Source organism: Numida meleagris, chromosome 2, assembly GCF_002078875.1.
Source record: "Numida meleagris isolate 19003 breed g44 Domestic line chromosome 2, NumMel1.0, whole genome shotgun sequence".
Taxonomy (NCBI): domain Eukaryota; kingdom Metazoa; phylum Chordata; class Aves; order Galliformes; family Numididae; genus Numida; species Numida meleagris.
This window is the reverse complement of record NC_034410.1, coordinates 24,943,490-24,967,523: the sequence shown is the minus strand read 5'-3', so window position 1 is coordinate 24,967,523 and position 24,034 is coordinate 24,943,490. Positions and strand designations below refer to the sequence as shown.

At 36.8% G+C, this 24,034-nt stretch overlaps 1 protein-coding gene across 1 annotated transcript in view; it reads right to left on the bottom strand.

Annotated features, from left to right (window-relative positions):
* Nucleotides 1-24,034, bottom strand: part of NXPH1 (neurexophilin 1) — a 136,231-nt gene that overhangs the window by 2,202 nt on the left and 109,995 nt on the right. The window lies entirely within an intron of this gene.

The window sequence follows — 24,034 nt, the reverse complement described above, 5'->3', positions numbered from 1 at the left end:
TGCAAGTTACCTCTGTCATGATGCCTGTAATTGATGAGTAAGGAATGAAGTGCTGCAAAAACTAAGGTACACAGCTGTGTCATCCTGCTTTCACTGACCATTTCTCATCTCAGAGTGAAGTACTTTATTTTTAATGTTTTCTCTGCACTGTAGCTGTGTTTTCCCCCATCTGAGGCACATTCATTTATCTTTACTGACCCTTGAGTTCACTGCTAGGGTGTTGTCTTGATGGTGCCAACTTGACCATGCACAAAGTCCATGTCACTATAAATCTGATAATAGCAACACAATTTCCCTGCTCCTTTTGTAAAAATACACTGGTCTGCAGTTTTGACTTAGACCTTCAGTTACAACTACAGTATAAATAGTAGAATAATTTAAGTTTTAATGAGTTGCTTCAACAACAATAAACATACTGTGAGCTATACCCCATTTAATGCAAGAGGAGTCATGCTCTTCTGCTCTGTTTACAGATCAGCTACTGATTTGCCTTGTCTGTATGAAGTTTGACATGTATTTCTCCCTTACTCACCCTGGTTCTTAACACATTTCTCCACGAACCAGAGTGGTCTGTGCAAGACAGAGAGTCATTTGTGTAATTTCAAGAAAAAATATGGCCACTTATCTAAAAGTAATAATAAAAAAAATTGTACAAAGCTCATTTAAAATTAAAAAAAAGAGAGAGAAGGAGAGAGAAAATTGTGGACCATGTCCCTAAAAATCATAAATTTCAGAGATAGGTTTTCACAGAATTCAGTGTCAGAGCAATTTTTTCTTATTTATTTATTTTCTCTTTGCCTTAATTGTGTGGAAAACAAAGAACAGATGCAGCCTCACAGCTATCTAACACACAGCAGTGATGGAAAGCAGGAAGGGCTGGAATTGGCAGGGGACAGCAAGCAGACAGGAAGGCATCAACAATACTCTTAGACTCATTTATTTAAAAACTTACACCAGATGCACTACCACATTTTTTAGTATTTGAACTGACATGAAGAAGCCATTGAGTTTATTATTTCAATTTTCATGACTACATATACATTCTGAAAACACCTGGTTTATACCTCTGCGTTCTGGCACTGAGTTGCATTGTGCTTTCATATTTTCAGTTACATCTTTCTCTTCACTTAAAAATGAATTGAGTATATTCCCAACAAAGGAAATATATTGGAAATCAGCTAGTATTTAAACCATGGCCCCTCACTACTGGTACAACTGAAGTTATATGTCGTGGAGAATATCTATCACAGCTTGGCCTTTTCATTTCCTAACCATCATGGAACTGAAGCATGCTTTCATTAGATTAAATACAGTTTCAAGGTCAGTTGAAGACATATACATAAAATCAGTCTAAGTAGTCCTAATATCCTCAGATAGGAGGTATGTCTGCAGCCTTTACAGAAAACAAATAGATTAACTATTCTGTCACATCCCACACTATAGCTTCCCAGTGCAATTCCAGTGAGAGGAGTCAGTAGCAGTAATAGATAAAATATGGGTTTTATTTAAGACCTTGCCAAAGCGTTGACTTTTTCCTCTTTTGAATTGAAAGAAGGATAAACACAGCCTAACATTCTGATAGCCAGTTTCTAACTGCATCTTAGCATTAACACAGCAAGCCAGGAGAGAAGCTGTAATGAAATGCACTGATGGTGCAGTGGTTAATGAAGCAGCAATGAATATGTCACAGGGAGAGAGAAAGACACTCAGAATATAATTTTGCAGTGGCATATGGGGAAGGTGTGCAAAATAAGGGGAGATATGTGGCTAAAAGGAAAAATGTACCTGTCCAGCTTGAATCTGTCAACCTGTTATGAATCTAAGCAGTTAGCTAGGAGAGCTGGTCTACCTACAAACTGTAGGTAGGACACAGATTATTACCACTATATTTTTCTTTCCTCAGAGCTTGCTTTTCCTTTATTTTTCTTTCTGCTTCCAATGATTTACATTTCATAGGATTATATTGCAAGTTCCATGTAACAAGACGTAACAGTATAAAAACCATTTAAAAATAAGGTCTCTTTTTTAAGCTAAAACTAAACATCAAAGAAGGGAAGCAAGTGGTTTTTTATGTAATTGCTGACTGATCCAATACAAGCTCATTTTTGAAAGCAAGTATATCTCATGGAAATGAATGATTCAGATCCCATGTATGCTCAACAGCTTCACACTTGACCTAATAAATACAATTGATTGTTACTATCATTGATTTTGTAACATCTGAAAGGCTTCTGGTCGTGCAGTTAGCTCTGAAACCTCTGCGATTTTTTTTGTGGGTAACTGACTACATTCATAACCACAGGCCTGAACCTGCCCTCCCTAGTCAAGTGCTTGTGTGAGTACTAGAGAAACAGCCTACAATTGTTAATAAAAAAGCTCTAGAATTCATAGCTCTTCACTAACATTTTCCAGCCAAGTGCTTTTTCATATACTGTTAGTGTACTATGTACTACGGAAAGTAGGTAAATGTATCCTTAGAGACTTGCACAGCCAATAATACAGAACACTGCTGTGTAATAGAATTTCTGCAAGTGTAGCAGTTATTCTCACATGAGCTAATCCACAATTTTCTTCTGTCTCTCTTCTTTCCAACCATAAGTCTGAAATAATACAGGAAAGATCATAAAATCCATGAGATTTTGCACTTAGTAGTGTGAAAATCAGCTTACTGAAATGCAGACTCATTTTAGCAAAACGTGGAAAAAGAGCCAATTTAAAATCATTAATTGAAGGTTAAGCCACTGAGCAGTCAAAATTCCATCTGGCATTTTTCCTTCTTTGACTATATGTGCATATAATCCAGAAACATGCATACAGTCCCTTACCAATTAATACAACATAACAAGAGATGACTTCTCTTCCAAATCCACAGCCACTCGCAGACGGAAATGTATTGCCCTTCATTATTTACCTTTTTTTCAGTAATAGTTTTCAGTAAGAATTCACAGGGACAGTTCAAGTCTATAGAGGATTGGGGTGAGTATGAGCATTTTTCTGTATATTTACATTATAAAAATTTATAGAGATGACAGGAACGGAATTATATCTGCTTCACTTTACAAAAATAAGATCTATTTCAGCTTCTGTTGGCTGAAGTGTTCGGGGTTGAAGTTTTTTTTTATTGTATGCATATACAGAGCTTTCTATGGTAGCCAGTCTTCATTGGTAGCGTAAGCTCTATTCTAACGGAGGAACAGCAGTATAGTATACAAGTAACATTGAAAAGTTTTGCCAAGTGCAGTGCAATACATCAATGTTGCAAAAGGGCTGAGGAGATGAATTTCCTGTGACTGCACTGCTAGAAGTGAATAATTATGATGTCAGTAGTGTCTGTATAGAACAATAGTAAGGAGAAAAAAGATTTAGGAAAGCTTAGCCATTACGACAAATGTTACTGGAAAGGTAACTCAGTAAGTATAACAAATTGACCTTTGCTTCCAGTCTTGTATCTTTAATGGAAAATACGAATTTCCACTACCTAGTAAAGCTTACTGATATCAAAAAGGTACATGGAGCAGACTGTCTGGTAACTTTTTCAATGAATAATGAAAAACAGCTATTCCATTTCTTCTTATGTTTCTAGGCAGAAACATAGACAGCGGTTTCCTTGGGCACAATACATCAAAGCATAATTAAAAAAAAGACATAGGAATTGATCTGTAATTCAGTTTTTGCTCCATTAAAACATTATTCTATTCATTCTGTATCCTTCTTTCTGAGGATGAAGAAATGTTCATGATGATGTTTAGCTTCATTCTTTGTGTTTTATTGAATATGTGTAGTTCATTTAGGACTTCCTAAGGGATAGGTAGGATTTGTCTCAACAGCCTAGGAGTCCTCTTTCAAGACACTGAACCCTGAATGCTTAGTCAGATCAAATCTGAACATTTGAAACAAAGAAAACAAAGTTGGAAAGGTATGTCAGGAAGCTGACAGGGTCTCAAGTGGTAATTTAGGCTCTATTCTCATCCCAGGGCAAAATCAACCATAGTTGTATTAATATTAAGATGGATAAATCTGAGATTTAAAAAGTCATTCAAAGAGATACACAATGCATCTTGATTTCCTACTTTTCTCTATTACAGTTAATTACCTATAATTACAGTACTGGCTTAGAAATTATGTACTTGTTCCTCTGAATATATGACTACTTGAGGGCAAATGAAAATATAAACAAACAATCTAATACTCAAGGTAGAAAATCTCTCTCTTCAGGTACATAACTAATCATAACCGAAATCATTTTTGTTGGCATAACACTGTAAGAATTTGGCAGCACTGTTTGTGTTCTCTCTGTATACAGGAACTTAGAATTTTCTTTCCTCTATCAAATATCCCAGCTGATAGAACAGTACTGATGGACATAACTGTAAGGTGGACTATTGTCAAGGCAGAACGGCACTCAGAAAATTTCAGTTGGGTCAATTTTCCCCAATTTAATCCTGTTTTATTCTGTTACATCGTGTTACGTGGAAGAAATTTTAGATTTAGTTTACTACGCTGCTTTAATTAATTTTTGTTTCTGTATCTGTCTACATACCGGACAAAGTCAGTAGTGCCATGGATATATTTTATCCAATGAATAATTTTTAGTCAAAGCCAATATTCTACAGATATTTGATCATACACAAAGAAATTGAGAAAGAAATTTGATGGTGATATGATTATAACAAGGGGAAGTTAAACTCAGTGAAGGACTTGTGACTGCTCTAAATTGATATGTGAGAAAGAGGACAACTGCAGAAAACCTCACAAGTTTCTACTTCACATAAACAGAAATCTGTGTTTCAGACTTAGAAAAAATTGTGGATTTTTTGATCAAAGCGCGCAAACTCAGATGAATTTGACAAGTGGGACAGTAAATCCTGATTTACTTTGTCAAATGAGAACACAAAAAGGCTATTTGGGATCAAATCAAAAACTCAGAAAAGTGTCCGGCCTCCAAAAGCAGCTGTGGGAAGCCTCAAGAAGAGCAGGAATGGGGTATGCACATGATAGTACCCTAATTTCTTCCCAGATTACATATATTATTGTTCCCTCAGCTAGTTGTTTTTTTCTTTTTCAGTAACTCTCAGCTGTTATCTTTTCCACATTTTTTCACTCCTGTCATCCTTCAGTAATGAATTCCAGAGCCCTATTCTCTCTTTCTGTTTTGTGCTTACTTCCTGACACCTTCTTTTAAGACGCCTTTGTTATCAAAATGGAAAATTCAGTGTATCTCTATCCACACTCTCCATGCTACTTCTTACCTTGCTTTTGCTGCTACATTTCACATACTTTTTCTACAAATGATCATCAATAGATGATTTCTAACTACATAAAGAAGCCTAGTTCTAGACCACCAGTACAAACCTTAACTATATCTATTCATGGCAGTAAAAAATATTGATCACTTTTCCCATTTTCTGTCCCAGCCTCCTAGGTTATGTGAATTAACTCCTTGTGAAAAAGAGATTCCATATATTCAAATTCATTTTTTGTCCTTCTCCAAACCTCCTGTGTTCTACTCTCAGTTCTTTTTTTATATGAGGAGACCAGAACTGTACACAATATTCAAGATGTGGCTGGAACCATGACCTTTAAAGGCAGAAAATAGCATTCTATTACTTTTTCACTTTTTTCCCTCTACAAATGCATAAGATTTTACTTGGTTTTATCACTAATGAGTAATTAACTGATGTTTGCATGGAACACATAACCCAAAGGCCTCAGCCTTACTTATATATGATTTATTTTTAACTCGTGTGTGTCATTTTACATTTATCAGCACAGTATTTCATAATTTACTGCCTGTTTACCAAGTCCAAGGAGATCTTTCTTCCATTTCTTACAGTTAGCTCTATCTTTTCTACCCTGGAAAAAAATTGTGTCATCAATAAACTTTCACATTCCCCTTTTCCAGGTCATTTATAAATACGTTGAACAGAGGTCCTCGCACAGAGCCCCAGAGAATTCCAGTAGTGACCTTCTTTCATTACTGACCATTTAAAATGAAGCATCTGAAGTTTTCAACAATATTATGTAAAATAGTCATTTGGGATAATTCACTTCACTTATATATAAAAAATAATATTTATGTTGCACAGAAACCATAGGCAAAGTAACATTTTTTGTTGTCTTCTACCTGTGAAATAGAATTTAATATACACTGCAGTCTTTGTGTAGATTTTAGGTTTCATTAAGATTTGCTACATGCTATTTAAATTCTGTATATATCTCATTTTCATTTTTGAGCTATGCCGTCTGTTCCAAATGGCTTTTACTGGAAGGAATATGTGGCTATCTGAGCTTTTTTAATATTTTGCACAATAGAGGTTATCCGAGATCAGCAGCTGATATGAATTCAGTGAAATTTAATAGAAATTTAAATCAGAGTGCTTGTATCAGTTGATACCTGATTTGGACCTAAGAAGAGGGTAGTTAGAAAATTCATATCCACAGAAAGATGAGGGCTCTAATAAACCAATAGGAACACTTCTTTATGTAGGTATATTATAATTCTTAGCAATCACTGATCATAAACAATGTTAGTAGCCTATTAAGTATGAAAACTAGTTAGTATCAAATACTTTTCTGGAAATGCAAAGATAATACAACATATTCAGAGGTTAGTTTCCAATAACAGTACTTTGGAATTATCACATCAAATTTTGTTTTAATCTCATTTACTATCCTTTGAATTCATATTGCCTATGGCTATTGCCACAAGCTCTGTAAATATTAAGAAACAGACTGAAGAAGGGAAGTGGCAGACTGCCACCATTTTTTAAGAAAGAGTCAGAACATATCCTGTGCCAGTCCAGTTCATGATTTAGAGTGGGAATCATCTCACTCACCACCTCACTTGCATTGGATTTAGGTGGTAGGTACAAACAACTTTTCTAGGCTTATTCCACAACTAATATATGCGAGAAACAGAATGAACCACGTGAACTATCTCAGTTAGCTACTGATGGACCTTCAAGGATTGAATAAATGCTCATCATCTTGTATGCCTACAGTGCATATCACTTATGAAATTGCCATTGAGAGAATACTGTTGAGGGAGCAAAAATACTGCAGGCTAGAAGCAGGAGAAAGATTGCTCTACCAAAACCCTTTATACAAGACTGTGATCACATCCAAGTCCACTGTTTCCTATACTGTAAGCATGCTGAAGTTAGTGCGGTGTTATTTGTACAACAAGTTGTGTTGTCTTAGGATCATGGAACCACAGTATGATATAATTGTTTGGATCAGAAGGGATCACCCAGATCCTTGCCATGGGCAGGGACACCTCCCACTACCATCTACTTCCCTCTACCCTGACTTTGAACAATTTCATTATTCCACTTGGATACTTTCTAGTATCGCTCATCCTTTCAGATCCAGGAAACTTCCTACAAAGAGCTTTCCTTTTGGAGAGAGTACAGCTTTGTACTATCCTGTTATCTCTAGGGTTTGATTTGATCATACAAATCATTTTCACAGGTATTTGCAGTCAGAAAAATAACCCTCCTTGAGCCTGTTTTGTTAACTAGTGATTAGAAAAATGTTTAATAACTGGGCTTTTAAAGATTGTTTAGCCTTCTAAAGAGAGATATAGGCACTCAAAATCAATCAGACTGTGATTATGGGGATATTTCTTCTAGCAGCACTGCTTTAACATATTTTTTTCTTTCTCATTTTTCTGTGTTTTGCCTTGCCAGAGTGTTGTCCTCTCAGCTGTGTCAGCACAGCAGCTTGTAAATTCTTTGTAATGACTTTCTTTTTCCTTTCACAAACTACCAGCGTGGAAATCAGACTTGAAGTTAAACATCCAGACTCCTCTAAGTGCCTGGAGAAAGCTGGGCACTTTGAACCAGGAATCAAAACCACAGATCCACGCCAGGAAGTCATGAGATATCAGCTCTAAGAAACATTCTCCCTGTGGAGAAACATGTGGTAGAAAACGGTCTGTATAAATACACTTTGCAGCTGTGGTTCTGAAATACTTGAAAATTTATGAACTGTCTCCGCTCAATTTATTGGTTCGTCCTGACCTACCACTGAAGTTAATTATAAAACTCCTAGAGGAGCAAAAGAATGAATATAGTGTGGCATTATGTAGTTTGTTTTCATTTTCTTGACTAGTAATATAATTAAGGTAGAATTGATACTGTTCAACATCATTTCTCTATCTATTTAGAAAACATTACACTACCGCATATAAGAGCCTGTGAACTGAAGGACCAGCTGAGTTACAATATAGTGTGAAATTCTTCACGTTACAGTTGTACAGCTTTCTGCTTTTTGCCATAGAAGTGCAGGAATTCACTCCAAATATTTCTAATGATGGAGATGCAAGTGAACTTATAAAGATTTGGAAAATGATTGAAACATATCTGTATGAAATATCCTATTAACTCTTGCCCTACGTTTTACATTTTTAGAAAGAATTTAAACTAAACTGTTGAAGCTTGCTGCCTGTGTTGTCATTAAGGATTTTTTACTTCAGTGGATTATGGCTTTTGAAAATTCAACCAGCTCTGTTCAGCAGGGGATTAAATTTCCATGGAATAAATTAAAGTGGGTTAAAAATGTCTAACAGAGTTTTATGACCCTTGTATTATACCAGTATTGCAGAGTGCTGCTAACTTTGAAATGAAAGTCTAGCTAGGTAAATAAATTTTGTCAAGGATATATTTTTCTCTTTCCACATTCCTATAAGCCTTCTTTTATTAATATCAGTTTGCCATTTTCTGCATACATGTATAAAGTAATATTAAATAAAATTAGATTTTTTTTGAAAGGCCACGGAGCAACATTTTAATCAAAATTTGCACTGTATTTTTTCTTTACAGATAACACACTAAAGAATATGTCTGCTTTCGTACGGTACACATATCTTCTGAAGAGGGTGAAAAAGACTGTAATGTGCTCTATGCTGGTTAAATAGAGGGTATGCCAGTACTATATAATGGTGTCAAAGTTTTGGCTGAGATAATTTTCTTTGTAGAGGTTCATATGATTCTATGTTTTGTTTTTTGTTTTGTTTTGTTTGGTGAAAATAGTGGTCACAATACACCAGAGCAGAGTTTACACAAAGCTAAGTACTTTTCTACTTCTCATGGTGCCCTGACAGTGAGGAGCAGTGGATGCGCAAGGAGCTGAGAAGTGACATAATCAGTAGAGCTAAACCCAGACAACCAAAGGGATATTCCATACTGTATGATGTTGTGCTCTGCAGTAAAAGCTGGGGTAAAGAAGGATGAAGGGAGAGATGTTGGGAGTGATGGCATTTGTTTTCATAGAATTGCTCAGGTTGGGAAGGACCTTCAAGATCATGAAGTCCAACCGCAACCTAACCAGACTGCTCTAACAACCCACCGCTAAATCATGTCCCCGAGCACCACATCCAAACGGTTTTTAAACACATTCAAGGATGGTGACTCAACCACCTTCCCAGGGAGCCTGTTCCAGTGCTTAACAACCCTTTCTGTAAAGAAGTTTCTCCTGATATCCAACCTAAACCTCCCCTGGCACAACTTGAGGCCATTTCCCTGTGTCCTGTCACCTGTCAACACTGAGAAGAGATCAGCCCCACTCTCACTGCAATCACCTTTCAGGTATTTGAAGAGAGCAATAAGGTCTCCCCTCAGTCTCGTCTTCCTCAGACTAAACAGCCCCAGTTCCTTTAGTCGCTCCACATAGGGCATATTCTCCAAGCCCTTCACCAGCCTTTTTGCCCTTCTTTGGACCTGCTCCAGCACCTCAGAGTCCTTTCTGTACTGAGGCGCCCAAAACTGAACACAGTACTCAAGGTGGGGCCTCACCAATGCTGAATACAGGGGCAGGGTGACTTCCCTAGTCCTGTTCCCCACATCGTTCCTGATACAAGCCAGGATGCCGTTGGCCTTCTTGGCTACCTGGACACACTGCTGGCTCATGTTCAGCTGACTGTCCATCAGCACACCAAGGTCCTTTTCCATCAGGCAGCTTTCCAGCCACTCCTCCCCAAGCCTGTAGAGTTGCCTGAGGTTGTTGTGACCAAAGTGCAGGACCTGACACTTGGCCCTGTTGAAACTCATATGGTTTACCTTGGCCCATCGATGCAGTCTATCCAGGTCCCACTGTAGTGCCTTTCTACCCTCTGGCAGATCAACACTCCCTCCCAACTTGGTGTCATCTGCAAACTTACTGAGGGTGCACTCAATCCCCTCATCAAGATCACTGATAAAGATGTTGAATAGAAGAAGCCCCAGCACCGAGCCCTGGGGGACACCGCTCGTGACTGGCCTCCAACTGGATTTAACTCTCTGGGCCCAGCCATCCAGCCAGTGTTTCACCCAGCAGAGCATATGCCCATCCAAACCATGGGCAGCCAGCTTCTCCCCAAGGATGCTGTGGGAGACAGTGTCAAAGGCCTTACTGGAGTCCAGGTAGACCACATCGACAGCCTTGCCTTCATCCACTGAGCAGGTCAGTTTTCCAAGGTAAGCATTATATGTGATGGGCCACTCTTTCCTGGAAATCAGTGAGCACCTGCATGCTGATGGGAAGAAGAGAATGAGTTACTTGATTAGTTTTGCTTGCATGCACAGCTTTTACTGTTCCTAGAAAACTGTCATTAATTTAACCCATGAGTTCTTACAATTTCACTTTCAGTTCTCTCCCCCTTCTCACCTGGAGGGAATGAGTGAGCGTATGCATGGTGCTAAGCTGCCTGCAGGGTTAAAACACAACAAACAGCCAAAAACACTATGGATTATTAGTATTCTATTAATATTATTCATTTTCTACATCCAGTTTCCAGAAATTCACTGTTAATATAAAAGTTTAATAAAAATCAAATTCTCCCACATTAGTAATACACAAATAGCTTTTTGCTGCTGTCTGACATCATATTTTCCAAAGAAAAGTGCTGGAATGTTAATATAATTGAGTCATTTTCCATGTAGATTTTTGTGGGTATGTTCTAGAAACCATAAGTTGAACAAAGATGTATTTTTGGGAGACTTCTGTGTCACTGATGTTAGCAGATTGTACATTTCCACACAAAGAATTTGTGTATCAGAATTAGATGCCTGTGAAATACAAAAAAAGAGATGGCAAAATATAAGAAATTCTACTGCAACCATAGTTCTTTGTTTCATAAAAACTGTTTTTCAGTATGAGTTATCCATTTATTGAAAACAGCTCTGCACTTCAGGAAAAGTATTTTTAAAACACAGAGGAAGCCGTTCCCCCATTCAACAGGAGTTTGTCATCTCCCTGCTAACTTTTGTGCCTTTGTCTTCAACTTAAACCCTTGCCAGATATGCATACTGACTTCTTGCAAGTGCTCAGTGACCACAGATAAGGTTTTCTTCTCTTTGAACTGCAGCAAGAAAGAACAACACATTCCCTTTCTAAATGTGTTTGTTAAAGAGATGTTGATCATACATTTGTTTGGTCAATGGCTATAAAAAAACTGTTGACATTCATTGCTGAGTAAAGAGATGTGTTTCTTTAATGTTATTCTCGTAAGGAAGGGAAATACTAAACAGCAATTCTATTGAAAGAGTACTGAACTACTTTCTATTAAGGTTTTCTTTGTGGTTTTGTAAATGTTTGGTAATTCTTTCAGAGGTTTTCTTGGCAGGAAGCAGCACATGGGCAATGTCTCTGCTGGACAAGTCAACTGTTTTCCTGGATATGGCCTGAGCAAATCTGTTGCAGTGTTCCCAGAGGGCAGAGATGCTGAAGACATGGAAATGGCAAAATTTGCTCTTGATCTAAATCTGAACAGGACTCAACCACCACTGCACATTTAATCAGCTGGGATGCAGGAAGACCATGTAGCCTCAGAAAAAATACTACTTCATTTTATATACATTGCTGGCCTTTCTGTAACTCTGAACACAGATATCATGCAATGTCTATTATTCCATTAAGAGGAATAAAGTTACAGACTACTAGAAAAGGATACCATATACCAATTTCTCTATCTTTTGTAAACTACTTATATTTATTCAGGTAAGTACTCCTTCGTAGTACAATCTCTGAACTTGTGCAAACTAGTTTTTAGGTCTATGGTATATTTCTGAGTTGATCAAAACAGATACTGTGAAGGAACCTGGAACAGTCAAAAAAAAATAAAATACCCAACTGAAAAATCAACATTTTCTATACCCAATAGTTGTCTTGTATTTTCTTCCTACAATAGTATAATACCTAATTAAAAGTGAAAATTAATAGCCAACAGGATTAATCAAATTCCATATGCAAATATCTGGCTCATGAGAGCCTTGGTCCAATTGCTAGTACCAGCACTAAGGTCATTAATTTAAACTGAGATGAGTTATGAGTCCTTTGGGCATTGACACATAAGTTGAAGGAGGTAATTCATTGCTAAGTTTTTCATACTGAAAATGAAAAGCGTAAGAAGAAAATATATGAACAGCGCTTCAGTACATCGATTTCTAAGATAATAAGCATTGCTATGGGTTTGTGTTTGGAGAACCACAAGTCCTCTCCTATAACATAGAGTAGTTTTGATACATTGTTTTAAATTCACATTAAGATGTACTGAAGCAAACTGAATACAGATAGTTCAAGCTCTACTAGGCTGATATCTTTCGGATTGTTTTATGCTTGCTGATTTCTACCTAGCACCTTCAAATAACAGAGAAATTTTTTAATCAGAACTTGAGTCCAAGTTTCATAAACCCTTCAGAGACACTTTCATAGTCTACAGAAAAGGACCAAACTATTCCAGTTAACAGGAAATATAAAGTTAACTTCCAAATAGAAATACAGGAGTCCTGAAGCATTAGTTATACTAGAGGCAATTGAGTGCATTCTCAGATTAGCATCTCCTCAGCTCACTTCAGCTAACTCCAGTGTCTTGATCCATAACTGCACTTCCAGGCAGGGTGACTAGAAGAAATGTAGTTTTTTAAGGCAAATTATTATGGACTGCCTGAAACCTATGAACTTTCTCCAAATGCTGATGGCTGAAATATTTTAAGTTGAATAGTTAACAGAATGACTGCAGAGTAATAAAGTAGTGATGGCACTATATTACATTTCCTACATAAAGAATAAAAGTATAAAATTTATTATTCTGACCTTGTATCACAAAGGCTTCTCAGTTATGTAAAAAATTCAACTGGTCTATGAAAATGGATTTAGAAAACAGTTAACTTGCAACATGTGTGGTATTCAGAAGGTTTTGAGAATTAGAGAAAACACTGGAGTCCAGAAAATAAGGCTAGAATCCTTACAGGTGTGGGTTTTAGTATTTGATCAACAGCATATATGTATAGAATCATACAATGTCTTATGTTGGAAGGGACCTTAATGATCATCTAGTTTCAATCCCCTACTGAGAGTAGTATTGCCATCCTCCCAGCTCCAGCTGCCCGGGGCCCCATCCTACCTGGTCTTGAATGCCTTCAGGGATGGGGCACCCATGACTTCTCTGGGTAGCCTGTGCCTGTGCCTCACCACACTCTGAGTAAAGAATTTCTCCCTAACATCCAACCTAAATCTCCCCTCTTCTAGTTTAAAGCCATTCCCCATTCTTATCACTAACAGTATTGGACTATGTAAAAAGTCAGTCTCCCTCCTGCTTGTAAGCTCCCCTCTAGCAAACACTAAAATATAACAAACTCAGGGTTCAGGAGAAATCAGACATTATTGATCCCAAATCTGCATGAACAGGAAATGCAGATGTTCTAGAAATGGACAGAGAAACAGGAACTTCTCATATCAAGTTTGAGAGACTCTTCATCTTGGAGTCCATTCTGCTTTGATCTCAGATAGTTCTGAGCATCACTGCCTTGACCACACCAAAATGTTTGGGCCAATTCTGTCTGCCATTCCATTTGTACTGTCTCTTGCATGAACTGGATTTCAGTGGAGTGACTCAGATAGGAATTAAATTCTTCGACTTTTGGAGAATAAATATTTATTTAAAGGCAGGTCAACACCACAATACATTAACATATTCCTACATCTGCTCCCCAAAAATCAAATATCTTTCTTCCATTGTATTCTCTATATCTGTGTGGCTGAACTACTGCACAAAACAATTTAACTTTAGCAAGTAAATTTCATTTGTTACCTGCCAAATTCTGATACAAAAGATAACTGTGAAAAAGCACTAAAATCCTCATTCTAGGGCAATAAGTAACACGCTTTTGCCATAATATACTTGCTAAATAACATTCAATGAACTCATAAAAGCATTTAATTACAATTTAAATGCTTAGCAGTTCTATTTTTCAGGGAGTAAACTACACCTTTCCTTTTGTTTCTTTGAAATTCATTTGCAGAATAGATGTCATTTCAAAATCCACAGTTAGTGTTCATGATACACCCTTTTGTCAGGGTTAGGACATACTAGAAACTGAAAAAATATACAGTCCCTGCCCTAGACAGTTTTATCACTGAAATAGAATTTACAAAGGGAGGACAAAAATAAGAAATATTGGTGATGTCACAATTCAACTACGAAGTTAATAGTTTGTACAAATCTCTGCACTTTTCTTTTGAATGTCATATCCAAGATGTCCCAAAAATGTTGATTTCAATAACTGGTAGAGACATAAAATGCCACTAGCTATTTTAAAAAGGAAACAAATTCTGGGAAACAAAGTTCAGAGGGGGTTTTTATTGAACTCAGTAAATCCATGTGATCAAAAGAACTGAAACCCACTCATAGGCCATTAAGAGGTACTAATTTTCTCCAGAGGCAAGGACATCTCTCCTCAGTTGTGAGACATGTATGACTTGTTGCTTTGACAAGATTTGTAGTAATGATATATATTATGATTATATATGATTATTATATGTGATTATATATATTATATATGATTCTATGATATATAATCTATCCTTGAAAGTGTGAATTCTTCAGTTCCCCCTTCACTGTCCACCTGTCAGTCAATAGCACTTCTCGGTAGTTTCTAAACTACCTAATGAATGACATTTTCTACTTTTTTAAATTTACTTAATCAAAGTCTAACGATATAATTCCCATAAACTGACTGAAAACCAGTAAAAAATCTTATTCAACTTAAAAAGCTAGTTGCTTTTTAAAGGGTTTTCTTAGTTTGTCGTATGGATAACTAAGACATGAGAATGTAGGAGAGCAAGAAAAGTCCAATTTGTACTTGCTACAAGATTATATCCGTTCAGTGAATTTTTTTGAGCCCTCATCTTACGGATATTCTTTCTAAAATATGTTTATGAAATAGTAGAATCCAGTAATACCCTGAACAGAATAGATGTTCCAGTAATTTCAGAACAATTGTTTTCTATGGAGCACAATACATACACAGATTTGGTCTAAAAGACATCATGTTTACAAAAAAAAAAAAGACATTCAGTCACTCCCTAGTTGCAGGACAGTATAAAAAAATCAGGCTTTGTAATTTACAGTGTCTGTATCATGGTAGTAAATATAACCAAATGCCCGAAGCCTAAGCTCCAAATCAAAGACCTAACCCTTTCCTTCTTAGACCCTCAGTGTGTTTGGTGCCCAGGAGGTAGGAGAAGGCCACTGATTGTGAGGTCCTAGAGTGAAAACACATGCATGTGTATGCACATAATTTAGCTATGATATACTTTTGTCTAAAGTCACTCATGCCTTTTCAAGTATTGTTACATATTTCAAGTAATGCAGAAGTAGATCCTTTGCCAACAACAACTACCATTTAACTGATTTTTCAGCAGATCCATGCCTGATTAATCCAGCTGAGGATCTGACTGCACATATTTAAAATTATCAAAAACATCATTTTTAAGGTACAATCAAATCACTTAAAACAATTTTTGACAATATTTTTAGTCAAAAATATAATTTGATATCACTGAGGATAAAAGATTTACAAATATACCTACTGAATATAAAGGACTCAGGCAGGAAAAGTAATTTTCTATCATGTCCTTCAGTCCAAAAAGGACTGTTACAGGGAATAGCAGTAAGGGCTCCATAGCAGTCTCTGTGCCTGTTCAATTAACTGCTCATTCTAATCAGATTGCCAGCAAGGGATCATTAGGAGTTTGGTGTTTATGATGTAAAATATCTACTAGGAATTGGATTTTGATCATAACTTCATTTTACATCTGTTTCAAACTAACCAATAGAACAAAAGAGTGTTAATCACTCTTGACCTTTGCTGAATTTGAACTGGTAACTTGATTGCTAATCCCTACTGAGGGTCTCTGAAGTACACTGTAGAGCCCCCGAGGCTTGCAGCTTGACCCCCTCTTTTCAACATTGGTTTTAACCAACAGCATCATCAAGAATATGCTCAGACTTGCCAATGCTAATTACAGCTTTGGCCATAGTTTTTCAAATGAAGTATAGATGAAACTGTCTAACTAGAAATATTAAGAAAATATGCTGGGCTCTTAGTGATTCTACATGAATCAAAAAGTAGCTCCAGCCAAGATGATCTTGCAGCCAAGAAGATCTTGCAGACTAATGCAACTATACAGTCAGGCTGCTCCAAAGAAATGCCCAGTTCCTGGCAATTGGAATTCTTAAGGGGCCAGGTGGAAATCTGTTAGTTTTGGCTTCTATAAAAACCTTCCCCCAGATGGTAATATAATTCCAAACCAGCTGAGATTCACTTTGCATTGAATTTCATTATAAGAAAGGATCATACAGCAAAGAGATGAACAAAAGGTTTTCCCCTCCTCAAATTTCAAGCTCCAGCTTGAAGAGCATTTCTTTGAGGTTTTATTCTGAATATGATTAACTTATTCTAAGTTTCTTATCTCCAAATCTAATCTTTTTTTCTTGGTTATTTTCACATTTACATTCAATTATATTTCAGGCTAACAATTACTAACCAAGAAAAGAGAAGCAAAGAATCAATAAGGCCTACCTTGCACTCAACATTCAAACAACAGATATTTTAGTAATAAAGCAGGTAGGCCTTCTTGCAAAGCTTAAACTGGGAGAATGTGGTTTGCACTGTATTTGTTGTGCTGCATTGACAGAATCCTCATTTCCTACACTGTCATCCACTGGGAAAAAAATGTATATTTTCCAAGGCAAATACAGATCACGGTAATTGTATGTTTTCACTGGAGTGACTCATTTTCTGTTTAAACAGAGTTCTGGCCTGTTGGAGTTGGGCAAGGATGGACTTCAGCAGATGCTAGTAGTTCACACAGAGGGACACATTAAAAGATAGATACTTCCCAGTTTGATGGGCTACCAGACACTCAATATACACATCTAGGGACAAACAGAGAGCACTGGTTTACCAGCGTGAAAATAAAAGCAAGTTATACTATGAGCTGACCACACTTAAGTGGAGTTATTCTGGTACTACATGGACATGACTAAAGCCCTAATCTGTTCGCTAATCCGTTTACTGAATAGTCCACTGAAAATCAACTTACTGAAATAGGTAATTAATTTTTGTCAGGAGTAAGAATATTTTCCCTTTCCCAGTGTCTTGGTAATATCATGACAGGCCTGCATATGTAATAAAAACTATTTTAAAATTAATAATTTTGACAATTAAAGCCTAGAAAAGAAAAAAAACTCTTAATTTTTGCAATAAAGTCTTGGCAAGAGGCACACGAGTCCCTGAAACCAAAAGCTGAGAAAAATCTGTGGTTTGTGTTTTATTGGAAATATTTAATCAACTACTATTTTTCAAACTTTCATGTAAAAATCACATATCAATCTCAGTCAGGCCCTTCAAAGAACCAACAAAACGCAGCAAGAACCATGAAAAGATTTAGAACTTTTGTACCCTTCCCAGCCTTCCTATTGTTGCAGCAGTTCCTCCAGGAAGGCAGCGTGCCAGCTTCCACAAACAAATCCCCTGCACAAGGGAACAGAGGTATTGGATGGACTCAGTCAACAGGAACTTGTGGCCAGCATGCCAGACCACCTGTTCTAGGGGGAATTGAGCCATGGAAAGAAGCTGAATTCAATTTCCTTAGCAATTCTCTTTACATGGCTTCCCAGTATTTATCAAATCTCTGCCACCTGGACAAACTCCCATTGTGTCTAGCAGAGGGAGGGAACAATGGAGCAAAATGTGCGTCCCCTCTCCCCATACAAGTTTGATGCCAGAAACCCCTAAGTAACTATTACAGATCTTACAATGGAAATGTAAGATCTGTCAAAAAAAAAAAAAAGAGGAAATTTCTGAGAGATTGATAAAAAAATAATAAAAACTCTTTATTCTTTTTCTGCGAAAATCTGTGAAAACTTAGGGGACTGAAAGAGTGAAACATCTACAGTTATTCCAGGGGGAAAAAGTCTATCCATTTTTCTTATATTATTTAACACACTAAGGCTGAGATGTTTGGAGAAACATAAAACCATTCACCAGCAAATTCTCTACTTCTTACTCTTCAATATACTGAGAAGACAAAGGTATCAGCTACATACCAACAGGAAATTATTCCAGACAAACACATACGAAAATTACTTTCTTTCTTTACTTTGAAACATAAAAAGCAAAAAATACTTCTTTCAGGATTTGAGGGAAGTATTTAAATGATTTATTTCCACTGTTGACCATTTATAAAATGGAGCATGAAAAAAACTTATTGAGATAAAGTTTGTAATACTGTGGGAGCATAATATACAAATAATATCATTATGTATCAAAAATAACACTTTTCCTTGAAGGCATCAAGGTATTTTACAACAGAATCAAGTCTGTCTACTACATAAGAGTTACTGTCATTATTTAAAAATATAAATGGCAAAATGAAAGTATTGAAAGTTACACAACTTGCTCAAGGGAACCCAAAACTGTTCTAAATGCCACTTTGACTGAAAAATTGTATCATCAACAAAAATCAATCCCAGAATAATCAAGGCCAGTTATGTTGCATATTTGGTGAGGATATTAATTCAAATGTGGTCTTAGCAGAAAAGCACAAATAGTGAAGTGTTTGTAACTGGAATCAATTTTAAGCTAATAAGTATCTGCTTTGATCAGAAATTCAGGAAATAATTGCAAGGTTAAAAATAGAAAGTACAAATAACTAATAGCATAGTTTGAAAGGAAATGTGTACATTGAAATCCAAATGATTCAAGGACGCTTTTTTTTTTTTCCCCAATAAAATACCTGAATTGGGCATAATAAAAAATGAGACAAGACAGACAAGGGTACAAAGCTGCACAGTGTTGGTCCATCACTGGTAAAGTCATAGAGAGACAGGAAGGTTTATAGTTTGTGCACACCCATGTGACACTTTCTGGAGACTGAAGCTTTTTATTCAGAAAAGAAACAGATGTTTTGGCAGATAGCATAGAAAGAATCCTGTCAAAGACTATAAACTAGGCTTGAAGGGAAGAAAAAAGAGTGGGGGAAAAATGTGAAGTATAAAACAAAAGAACCAAAATGACATGGATAAAATAGAAATGCAGGAAAAAAAGACAAAGGCTTTGTTAAAATTGAAAAGAGAAAGTAATGTTCTAAACTCCTTGTAACTTTGGAAGAAGTTTTAAGGCAAAAAAATGAAACTGATCTCTCTTCCACTGGCACAGCTCATTGCAGCATGAGACTGGGAGATTAATTTTATAACTGCAGACAGAAATCTAATAAAGGTAAGAGTCAATGCCCTTTTTAAGCATCAGAGAAAGATCACAAGAACCCAGCCAATATTAAAATGCAGCCAAGGTTTATGGCCAACATTTAAGTAGGTTTATCCTGGAACAACAGAAAATAACCACCTTTGTAAGTGAAGACAGGCATACTTCAGTCATCTGCTCCTGCAGCTTTAGGTTTTCCTCAGTCATTTATTTGTGATAAAGACATTCCTTCTGAGCAAAACAAATATGCTAAAGAAGAATTAACTCAAACTCACCAAGACAATTTCTGTGCATACTCTCAGTCTTCATAAAGAACTTTGCCAAGAAACTTCTAGCCTGTTCCATTCTGAAATCTACTTCATATGGACAATTACCTGTAACCCCTTCTAAAAATATCCTCTTTAACCCCCAACAATAACCTTTTCTGGAAAATTTGAAAGAAGCTGGTCTCAGGGAAGCAAAGTCAGCTAGGCCTGCCATTTGCTAAGATCAAAGTATCAGCTGAAGATACTTTGACATGTCTTGGTGTAAATATGTAAACTGCTACGCAGTGTCGCCTCGTGTAATGTGCACTCCCAGCTGTGTATGTGTATCTATTGTGCTCTCACTGACACTTAAACGAGTGATCATAAAGGATTCAGATACTATATGTCAGCTTCTCCACAGAGCCTTGCATGCCTGTCCTTAATATATAGTAAATTCAAGGTATGCCAAGAGCATTTATACATAAACAACAACAAAACTGTGTCACAAGGACAAAGCAAGATTGTGAGCTGTTCTTATGGAATAATCTTAGCTTCCATTGCAATATCTACATCCTAAAATAACACTAGTCAGGCAATAGGGTTGTTGCTTAAGGTACAATTCCTGAAGGTATCTTTAATTCAAAGATTAGACTTAATATTTAGATGTTGTCCTGTAAGGAGAGACTATGAAATTTAGTAATGACCTATAGTTCTCATACACTGTACAATAAAAAGAACTAGAAAGGTAATATTGCAACGAAAGCGTTACACTCGTTATTCTTTTGCATAATAACCCTTATATCAATTCATTAAGATGTACCATGTCTTGAACAGCAAGAAATAGAATATGTCTGTAAAAACAGGAAACAATGACAATATTCACATTCAAAGGAATGTACAAGGAATGATGGCAAGGAAATTAGTCTAAGTCCCAGTGAAGCTGACAGGAAGAAATAAGGTTCATCTGCATAGAAAACTGACCAGACAAACACATTTTTGCTTTTCAAATGTATTTCCATCAGAGGCTCCCACTTTAAAAGTTCTTAGTTTAAGTCAAGACCAGATTTTCCTGTCTGATGGGCATGAAAGCACAAATTCACATCTGCAAATTAGCTATGTTCTCTGTGCTTCAACTGTTGTGTGCAAAATTATTTCTGGAATTGTATCTTAGCTTATAATTTCATGATTATTGTCACTACGTTCTGGGCTGCATTAAAAAAAGAGTGGCCAGCAGGGAGAGGGAGGTGGTGGTTCCCCTCTGCTCAGCTCTTGTGAGGCCCCATCTGGAGTACTGTGTCCAGGCCTGGGGCCCCCAGCACAAGAAAGATGCAGAGCTCTTGGAACGGGTCCAGAGGAGGGCCACCAAGATGATCAGACGGCTGGAGCACCTCTCCTATGAAGAAAGGTTGAGGGAACTGGGCTTGTTTAGCTTGGAGAAGAGAAGGCTCCAGGGAGACCTCATTGAGGCCTTCCAATGCTTGAAGGGAGCGTATAAACAGGAGGGGGTACAACTCTTTCCATGAATGGATAGTGATAGGCAAGGGGGAATGGTTTTAAAATAAGACAGGGGAGGTTTAGGTAAGATGTTAGGAGGAAGTTTTTCACACAGAGCGTGGTGATGGGCTGGAACAGGTTGTCCAAGGAGGTTGTGGATGCCTCATCCCTGGAGGCATTCAAGGCAAGGCTGGATGTGGCTCTGGGCAGCCTGGTCTAGTGGTTGGCAACCCTGCACACAGCAGGGGGTTGAAACTTGTTGATCATTACGGTCCTTTTCAACCCAGGCCATTCTATGATTGATTCTATGACTCTATGATTTTACATTTGGGAGAAAAGAGTGAACCCTAGTTTGCCACAGCTACATTTTTATTGACGCCACAGTACTGAATGAGGAAATTTCTTCTTGTTATCAGACTGAGCAGACATAACTTGGAAGATTTACGGGATACAGATACAGCATCAGCGATCAAGTGACATTTGCAATGACTGTGGGATTGAAAAAGTATCTTCATAGGTATCTAGGATGCTTCCGCAACTATTTGGCAGCAGCAGCAGCAGAAATTTTTGTGCCAGAAACATTAAGGGAAGGCAGTGTAGCAGACTTTTACCATGTTTGTCTCTGGGAAGACTTTTTGTTCTCTCAACATCACCCCAGCCCAGCATTTCCAGATTGTTGTTCATCATTAAGAAAGAGTATGAAGTATTCTCTCCAGTGGTTTCCACTGACTGTAACTTTTAGGTATTGTGATATGATCAGTCCTCTCTGGGAAGATCTATAGCGTTCCAGTTTATTTCTTCCAATTCTGAAGGTATGAAATAGACAATAAGGCAAGATCTTTTACCTTACTATCTCTCTCACTTTCTCTGAGGCATTTATCTTCCCCTCTTTCCTCTGCCTCCCTCTCAAAATTTTCTTTTACTCTGAAAACTAGGTCTGCGCCTTCTGAGAAACAAATCCTTCCTTGGTCTGATTGAAAGTCTGATTAAAAGTAAATCTCCCTTGTTCTGTAAAGGCGAAACAACTGAAATTAGTTCTTACTGATAGAAAAGCCACAAGTCCAAAATGCCAGAGGACAGATGAACTGATCAAAAAGACAATGAAATCTTTCCATTAACTGTGATAGACTTTTGTATTAGGTCATTAATCAGCACTGTTAAGAACTTGTGGGGAGGTTTTGCACTAGAAAAACAGAGGCAGATGATACAACCTTGACATTTCAACTGCACAAGGAAGACTCAGGAGGTGTACCCACAGGCATTCTATAGTTTCTAGATTATAATAAGTTTTATATTTAAGTGTAGTGGATCAATGACAAATTAAGTATGGAACTAATGGTATTTGGTTGGTCACTGAGTTTTTCTGACTAGTTGCAGTCCTGAGTGATGATTAACACATTTTTGTTTTCATTTTAGAAATAAATAGTGTATCTACAATAAACAAAGATATGTGTGCCCTTTGCAGAATTATTAGTACATGCATGCTCATACTGAAGGTCTCTATGCACAAAGTTATTAATACAAGATTTATAATGACAAAGACAATGGAAATATTTGCACTTCAGATTTAGTGATTTTTTATAGCATGCTAAAATAATTTATATTCAATACCTATACTTACATATTGAAGTTACTTTCTTTGTTTACTGTTATTACACCATACGTAGAAAAATGAGCAATATGCCTAGTGTTTCTTCATCTTGATCTTCCTTCTGGTTAATGCTAATTTGCATATGACTATGGGGAATTAGTCATTTTTACATTTTATTTTTAATTCTTTTATATTTTTCTACCTGGTATTTACAAGCCAGTTCACTGAACCATGTTTCTGAGTTATTCCAGGCAAGTGTGAATTATTTTGCTTACTTTTATTATAATGCTACATTCTTCAGGACTGCAAATCATTACCACTTCTCATTATTTTACTCACCTATACTTCTCCTTCATTGTATTGCTCCAGTAAGTGAAAATTACCATTGTGCTGATACTCGCAAAATGGCTGAAGTCATTTGCCTTCATTTGTATTTGCCATTACCAGCTAATTCCCATGCTCTTTCATCTCCTGAACTTAATCATCTTCCCTTATCCAAAAAAGTTCAACATTTCAGAGGTTGCTGCATTTGACACTGACTAGTATTTACTCCAAACTGTCACCAGTTGTACTATGGGTGTGATGAGTGCAGAGTCTTTGCAGCCCTGCTGTGCACTTCGAACATAGTTAAAGAAATCATAGATTTAAAAGGGGGGGGGTACATATATGCAACGAGATGTTTACTGGTCAGAAAAGATTGTAATAGCCTGGTATCTCTTTTAGACTGTGCTGTAGCCAATGCTTGTTAGAATCAATTACATTTATTTTCCTTTTCTCCCTTCACTAGTTAACTTTTAATCTAGCTGAGATAACTAAACAAGTACTTGAAATTAATAATTAAACATCTTCATTTTATTTTTTTTGTTTTAATCATAATCAAATAATACCTTTCTGAAAGTGAATGTTCAGATCTCACTATCCTGAAGAGCAGAATTAATGCTTAAATATCAGTAATTTCTCACTTCCCAGTTTCTGGTCACTTCCTTTAAGTCCACTAACATCCTCCCCTTTTTATAAGATAATTTTTACTACACTTGCTCAGGTTCTTGTGTTTTGGATCTTCAGAACAGACTCATGGTGGCCCTTGAGCTTTAGTAAACTTCAGAGATTCTAATATTCTGATTGTGTGTTCCGGTATGGCCTTAATTTCCCTCAGTATTTCTCCTAGGAAATTTACA